This window comes from Cryptomeria japonica, chromosome 2 (assembly GCF_030272615.1).
Source record: "Cryptomeria japonica chromosome 2, Sugi_1.0, whole genome shotgun sequence".
Taxonomy (NCBI): Eukaryota; Viridiplantae; Streptophyta; class Pinopsida; order Cupressales; family Cupressaceae; genus Cryptomeria; species Cryptomeria japonica.
This window is the reverse complement of record NC_081406.1, coordinates 431,797,532-431,805,481: the sequence shown is the minus strand read 5'-3', so window position 1 is coordinate 431,805,481 and position 7,950 is coordinate 431,797,532. Positions and strand designations below refer to the sequence as shown.

At 54.4% G+C, this 7,950-nt stretch overlaps 2 non-coding genes across 2 annotated transcripts; both read right to left on the bottom strand.

The window, feature by feature from the left end:
* Positions 1 to 3,928: 3,928 nt before the first annotated feature.
* LOC131031910 (28S ribosomal RNA) lies at positions 3,929 to 7,254 on the bottom strand. Its single transcript, XR_009103320.2, has one exon. It is a non-coding gene; the product is annotated as a 28S ribosomal RNA (ribosomal RNA).
* A 227-nt stretch (positions 7,255 to 7,481) lies between these two features.
* LOC131031763 (5.8S ribosomal RNA) lies at positions 7,482 to 7,635 on the bottom strand. Its single transcript, XR_009103179.2, has one exon. It is a non-coding gene; the product is annotated as a 5.8S ribosomal RNA (ribosomal RNA).
* Between the last annotated feature and the right edge of the window lie 315 nt (positions 7,636 to 7,950).

Below are 7,950 nucleotides of genomic sequence, written 5' to 3'. Positions count from 1 at the left end.
TTTTTAGTTTTTCGTCGGGCGTCACAATGCTATTTGAATTAACCTTTTGCCCATTTGCGTTCTCGTTGGGGCCAGGCCGGGTCGGGGTGTGGTGCCCGCACTATCGCGCGCGGGGGGGTCACACCGAGCGCGCACCTGAGGCGCCCCGAGGACACAGGCCACGGTGCAACCTGAGTGTTGTGCGCGCACCCCGGTGCTGCGTGCACACCTAGGTGAAATCGGTGTGCACCTCGGCTAGTGCGCGCTCGGTCGAGTCGCACATGTTGGCCAAGGTGCACAGCGATGTTTCTTACTCTAAGGTTCCGCACCAAATGCCCGGGACAGGTGAACGAAGCTGGGCAAGGCCGGGTGCGCGCCCAGGGCAGGTGCACGCAGCTGGAGAGAGCTTTGGAGCGCACCAGAGGTGCGCACCTTGGAGCACACTTTGGAGCGCTCCTCGGTGCGCACCAATGATGCGCTCCATTCAAAAGTTTCCTAAAAAGGCAAAAAAAGTTGAGATTATAGAATTTCCCACTTGAGAGATTGTAAAAAAAAAATTAAAAAATGAAGGAAACGTGGGTGCCAAGGTGTGCACGCCCGGGTGCGGAGCCCAGCCAAGGTGTGCGCACCAAGGCGCCCACCCTGGCGAAGGTGCACGGAAGGTGCGCACTCGGGGCAAACCGGACAATTAACGCAACTTTCGACTTCGCGCTCACCTGCGCACCTTGGAGTGCACTTCAGAGCACTCCTTGGTGCGCACCAATCTTGGGCACCTCGAAGTGCACCATGGTGCCCACCAAGGTGCGCACCTGGGGCAAAAGCTCCGACTTCATTCGCACCTTGGAGCACACAAAAGGTGTGCACCTCAAAGCGCACCATGGTGACCACCAAGGTGCACAGCCCAGCCAAGGTGTGCGCAGCAAGGTGCGCACCCTGGCGAAGGTGCGCACCCGAGGAAAACTGAGCTCTAACTTCGTGTGCACCTTGGAGCGCACAAAATGTGTGCACCTCAGAGCGCACCATGGTGCCCACCAAGGTGCGCAGCCCAGCCAAGGTGTGCGCACCCTAGGCAAACCGAGCTCTGAATCATGCGCATGAGAGGTGCATGCCATCGTACGCACCTTGGAGCACACTTCAGAGTGCTCCTTGGTGCGCACCTCGGAGTGCACCCGAGGAAAACAAGGCAATTAACCCAACTTTTGACTTCATGCGCACCTCGGAGTGCTCTCGGGTTCGTACCTTTGAGCACAGCGAGGTGCGCACCTTTGATGCGCTACCTTCACCAATTTCCAGAAAAGGCAAAAAAACATTGAGAAGGTGTGTGCACCGAGGTGCCCACCCTGGCGAAGGTGCACACGAGGTGCGCACCCGGGGCAAACCGGGCTCTGACTTCGTGCACGCCATGCTGCGCACCTTGGAGCACCTTGGAGGGCCATGGTGCGCACCTTGGAGCACACTTTGGAGCACTCCATGGTGTCCACCAAGGTTCCCAACCTAGCCAAGGTGCCCACTATGGTGAAGGTGCACATGAGGTGCGCACCCAGGGCAAACCGGGCTCCGACTTTGTGCATGCCGCACCTTGGAGCACACTTCAGAGCACTCCTTGGTGTGCACCATGGTGCCCACCAGGGCGTGGAACCTAGCCAAGGTGCCCACCCTGGCGAAGGTGCACGCAAGGTGCACACCCAGGGCAAACCGGGCTCCAACTTTGTGCACGCCATGGTGCGCACCAAGGCATGCAACCCAACCAAGGTGCCCACCGCGGTGAAGGTGCACGCGAGGTGTGCACCTGAGGAAAACCGGGCTCTGACTTCATGCACGCCGCACCTTGGAGCACACTTCAGAGCGCTCCTTGGTGTGCACCATGTTGCCCACCAGGGCGCGCAACCCAGCCAAGGTGTGCGCACCAAGGTGCCCACCCCGGTGAAGGTGCACGCGAGGTGCGCACCCGGGGCAAACCAGGCTCTGACTTCGTGCATGCCGCACCTTGGAGCACACATCGGGGTGCTCCCGGGTTCGCACCAGCATTGTGCACCATGGTGGGCACCTCGGAGCACACCAAGGTGGGCAGCGAGGTGCACACCTTTGATGCGCTGCCTTCACTAATTTCCATAAAAGGCAAAAAAAATGAGATTTAAAATTTTCATTTTGAAAGATAGTGAAAAAAAGGGAATGCGGGTGCCATCTCGAGCCCACCCTGGTGCGCAGCCCAGCCAAGGTGTGCGCACCAAGGTGCCCACCCTGGCGAAGGTGCGCACCCGAGCAATTAATCCAGCTTCTGACTTCGCACGCGCCAGGGTGGGAGCACACCCAACAACCGGGCCTGGGAAGAGCCAATGCGAGAAACCCCACGAAACGCTCCAACAAAAAAAGAGGGGGCACTCCAATAAACCCGCTTCGGAGCACACCCGGGGCAAACCCAGCCAAGGTGCCCACGCCGGCCAAGGTGCACGCGAGGTGCGCACCCAGGGGAAACCTGGCTCTGACAACGTGCACGCCGCACCTTGGAGCACACTTCAAAGCACTCCTTGGTGTGCACTGGCGTTGCGCACTGTGGTGGGCACCTCAGAGCACACCAAGGTGGGCAGCGAGGTGTGCACCTTTGATGCGCTGCCTTCACTAATTTCCATAAAAGGCAAAAAAAAATGAGATTTTAAAATTTCTGTTTTGAAAGATAGTGAAAAAAAGGGAATGCGGGTGCCATCTTGAGCCCGCCTTGGTGCATAGCCCAGGCAAGTTGTGCGCACCAAGGTGCCCACCCTGGTGAAGGTGCGCACCCGGGGCAAACTAGGCAATTAACCCAACTTTCAACTTCGTGCGTGCTAGGGTGGGTGCGCACCCAACAATCGGGCCTGGGAAGCCCCAATGCGAGAAACCCCACCAAACGCTCGGACAAAAAAAGAGGGGGCGCTCCAATAACCTCGCTTTGGAGTGCACCAGAAACCCCACTAGACACTTGGGCAAAAACGTAATCCGCACCCGAAGCCCCTACCTAGAAATCCCCACTTCGGACATGGGGAGCTGCAATGGTAAAAAGCCTCACTAAACTCTCAGACGGAAAGGTGGCTCGAGGGTAATGCCCGAAACCCCACTTCCACTTCTGACCGAGGCAGCCCCACTCTTCGGAGCCCCGCCCAGCACTTGGACAAAAAAAATGCGGCCCCCGGATGAGAAACCCCTCTTCGGAGCCTCGCCCAGCACTTGGACAAAAAAAATGCAGCCCCCGAATGAGAAACCCCTCTTCCGAGCCCCGCCCAGCACTTGGAAGAAAAAAATGCAGCCCCCGGATGAGAAACGCCTCTTCGAAGCCCCGCCCAGCACTTGGATGAAAAAAATGCGGCCCAAGGGTTGCCCAGCTTGGCCCCCGGATGAGAAACCCCTCTTCAGAGCCCCGCACAGCACTTGGACAAAAAAAATGCGACCCCCCGATGAGAAACTCCTCTTCAGAGCCCCGCCCAGCACTTAGACAAAAACAATGCAGCCCCCGGATGAGAAACCCCTCTTCGAAGCCCCACCCAGCACTTGGACGAAAAAAATGCGGCCCAAGGGTTGCCCAGCTTTGCCCTCGGATGAGAAACCCCTCTTCGGAGCCCCGCCCAGCATTTGGACGAAAAAAATGTGGCCCAAGTGTTGCCCAGCTTGGCACCCGGATGAGAAACCCCTCTTCGGAGCTTGGAAAACCCCACTCAGTCCTTTGACAGAAAGGCAGACCCAGGGTCGCATCATTTTCATCCACACTTGGCATATAGGGAAGAAAAGAGTGTGCCACAAACCGTGCTCAACCCTTAGGCAAAGAAAAGGTCAGCGAAGGGCCACATCGTCAGCAACCCCGCTTGGTACTTGGCACTGGTAGAGGAACCCCACCTCAGGGGACTTTGGAGAGAGAGATTCGGGTCAGCGAGCAACAAAGAGGGTTAGAACTGTAAACCCCACCTAAGACAAAGCCAAAAAAAAGAGAGGCAACAAAGGGCTGAATCTCAGTGGATCATGGCAGCAAGGCCACTCTACCACTTACAATACCCCGTCACTTATTTAAGTCATCTGCAAAAGATTCTTCTCGCCGATAGCTTGAAATTGTTATCCAAGGTTGCTCTGACCAGGCGGTTGCGCCAATCAAAGGTAGCCAATGACACGGGCCCCTGGGGGTGCAAGAGAACCCCTACTAGGGGTCGCGATGTAGCCGGAGAGAGAGATGCGCCACATCTAGCATGGATTCTGACTTAGAGGCATTCAGTCATAATCCAACACATGGTAGCTTCGCGCCACTGGCTTTTCAACCAAGCGTGATGACCAAATGTGTGAATCAATAGTTCCTCTCGTACTAAGTTGAATTACTATCACGGTGTGGATCATCAGTAGGGTAAAACTAACCTGTCTCACGATGGTCTAAACCCAGCTCACGTTCCCTATTGGTGGGTGAACAATCCAACACTTGGTGAATTCTGCTTCACAATGATAGGAAGAGCCGACATCGAAGGATCAAAAAGCAACGTCAATATGAACGCTTGGCTGCCACAAGCTAGTTATCCCTATGGTAACTTTTCTGACACCTCTAGCTTCAAATTCTGAAAGTCTAAAGGATCGATAAGCCACGCTTTCATGGTTTGTATTCGTACTGAAAATCAAAATCAAATGAGATTTTACCCTTTTGTTCCACACGAGATTTCTGTTCTTGTTGAGCTCATCTTAGGACACCTGTGTTATCTTTTAACAGATGTGCCACCCCAGCCAAACTCCCCACCTGACAATGTCTTCCACGTGGATCGGGGTGCCTAGACGCACCTTAAGGCCAAAAATAGGGGCATTGCCCCATCTCCACCTCACGGAATAAGTAAAATAATGTTAAAAGTAGTGGTATTTCACTTGCGCCGAAACGGCTTCCACTTATTCTACACCTCTCAAGTCATTTCACAAAGTTGGACTAGAGTCAAGCTCAACAGGGTCTTCTTTCCCTACTAATTTCACCAAGCCCGTTCCCTTGGCTATGGTTTTGCTAGATAGTAGATAGGGATAGTGGGAATCTCGTTAATCCATTCATGTGCATCACTAATTAGATGATGAGGCATTTGGCTACCTTAAGAGAGTCATAGTTACTCCCGCCATTTACCCGTGCTTGGTTGAATTTCTTCACTTTGACATTCAGAGCACTGGGCGGAAATCACATTGCGTCAGCATCCGCAGGGACCATCGCAATGCTTTGTTTTAATTAAATAGTCAGATTCCCCTTGTCCATACCAGTTTTGAGTCAGCTGTTCGCTGCCTAGGGAAAGCCCCTCGAAGGGAGCGCCCTGCGTCTGTCACCTGATCGACATGCGATGGCCCATCCTCGCCACAGGAGTAGCTCAGGCAGGCCACCAATAGCCCACAAGTTCGAGGTGCAGACCCCTAGGCCCAACCCTCAGAGCCAATCCTTTTCCTAAAGTTACAGATCCATTTTGCTGACTTCCCTTACATACATTATTCTATTGACCAGAGGTTGTTCACCTTGGAGACCTGATGCGGTTATGAGTACAACCGGGCATGAATGGTACTCGGTCCTCGAGATTTTCAAGGGCCACCGAAGGCGCACCAGACACCGTGGGACGTGTAGTGCTCTTCCAGCCGCTGGACCCTATCTCCGATTGAACCGATTTCAGGGTGGGTAGGCTGTTAAAAAGAAAAGATAACTCTTCCCGGGGCCCCTGCCGATGTCTCTAGATTTCCTAACGTTGTCGTCCGCTGCCATGTCCCGATTCAGGAATATTAACCTGATTCCCTTTCGATGATCACACAAAGTGCACCCTTGAAATAGGGCTTCCCCATCTCTTAGGATTGACTAACCCATGTCCAAGTGCTGTTCACATGGAACCTTTCCCCACTTTAGTCTTTAAAGTTCTCATTTGAATACTTGCTACTACCACCAAGATCTACACCAGGGGCCGGTCCATCCAGGCTCACACCCAAGGTTTCGCAACAACCCCTGTGTCCTCCTACTCATTGGAGCCTGGAACTTGCCCCGACGGCCGAGTATAGGTTGCGCGCTTCAGCGCCATCCATTTTCGGGGCTAGTTGATTCGGTAGGTGAATTGTTACACACTCCTTGACGGATTTCAACTTCCATGACCACCGTCCTGCTGTCTTAATCAACCAACACCCTTTGTTGGATCTGGGTTAGCGTGCAATTTGGCACCGTAACTCAGCTTTCGATTCATCCTGCATTGCCCGTTCTGCTTACCAAAAATGGCCCACTTGGAGCTCACGATTCGGTGGCACGGCTCAATGGAGCAGCCGCACTGCCTTACCTATTTAAAGTTTGAGAATAGGTTGAGGGCGTTACGCCCCCGATGCCTCTAATCATTTCCTTTACCCGATAAAACTTGCACATTAGTCAGACGAACGATTTGCACGTCAGTATCACTGCGGGCCTCCACCAGAGTTTCCTCTGGCTTCGCCATGCTCAGACATAGTTCACCATCTTTCGGGTCCCAATAGGTGTGCTCGCACTCGAACCCTTCACAAAAGATCAGGGTCGGTCGGCGGTGCACCCCCCGAGAGGGGGACTCGACAGTCAGCTTCCTTGCACCTCGCGGGTTTCCCAACCCGTCGACCCGCACACATGTTAGACTCCTTGGTCCGTGTTTCAAGATGGGTCAGATGGAAAGCCCACTGGCCAGTGCCACGAGCACGCAGGTGCCTGAGAGCCCACCCTGGTAGGTGCGTGCTTTGCTCCTCGACCACTGTGATGGAGGTATAGTGTGACCAGAAGGTTGGGCTTGTGCCGCCACAACGGCCCGCGCTAGCATGCCCCCTGAGCCGAGTGGTGAACCGGATGACGCCGTTCCACATCCAACCGGGGTGCATCGCCGGCCTCCATCCGCTTCCCTCTTGGCAATTTCAAGCACTCTTTAACTCTCTTTTCAAAGTCCTTTTCATCTTTCCCTCGCGTTACTTGTTCGCTATCGGTCTCTCGCCCGTATTTAGCCTTGGACAGAATTTACCACCCGATTAGGGCTGCATTCCCAAACAACCTGACTCACTGACAGCGCCTCATGGTGCGGCAAGGTCCATGCCCGATGGGGCTCTCACCCTCTCTGGTGCCCCCTTCCAGGAGACTTGGGCCCGATCCGTCACTGAGGACGCTTCTACAGACTACAATTCGGCAGGTGAAGCCACTAATTTTCATGCTGGGCTCTTCCCGGTTCACTCGCCATTACTAGGGGAATCCTGGTAAGTTTCTTTTCCTCTGCTTAGTGATATGCTTAAACTCAGTGGGTATTCATGCCTAACTTGGGGATGCGGCAAAGGGGCCAAGCACATTTTACCCGCACGCTAGCAGGCCGCTGTGGCCCGGTTGAAGTTCCACACTTGGCCTCGCTCGACCCGCACAAACCAACACCGACCTGCATAGGCCACCGCTCATCGCGACGAGGTGAGGGACCTCATGCTCATTTCAGCCAACCACACCGCTAGCGGGCATGGACAGCCATCTCCGCTCCTCCGTGTGGGAGGGCGATTTTGGAGTGCGACGCACAAGCAAGCGTGCCCTCGATCGAGGCCTCAAGCGCAACTTGCATTCAAAGAATCGATGATTCACAGGATTCTACAATTCACACTAAGTATCACATTTTGCTACATTCTTCATCATGGTGAGAGCTGAGATATCTGTTGCCGAGAGTCATGTTTTTATCTTATTCATGTTTTTTTTTCTGGCGACCCAAACGCACAAAGGCGCCTAGGCCACGCTTCAATGTTTTTGAATTCTTGGTGCGGGTCGCACTGATGTAGGGTTTTTGACATGAACCATCCGCTAGTGCAAGGGAGCACTGGAAGGGTGCGTGTCCCTGCCCCATTGCATCGCACAAGAGGATGTCACCTTGAGAGAACCCTACAGTCGGAGGATGGGTCCTGCCCCACGAGCGATCGCTCGAGAGTGCACTCGTCGGCGGCGGGGAACGCTCCAAGCGACATGTTGTTCCCCTGGGAGACATAATG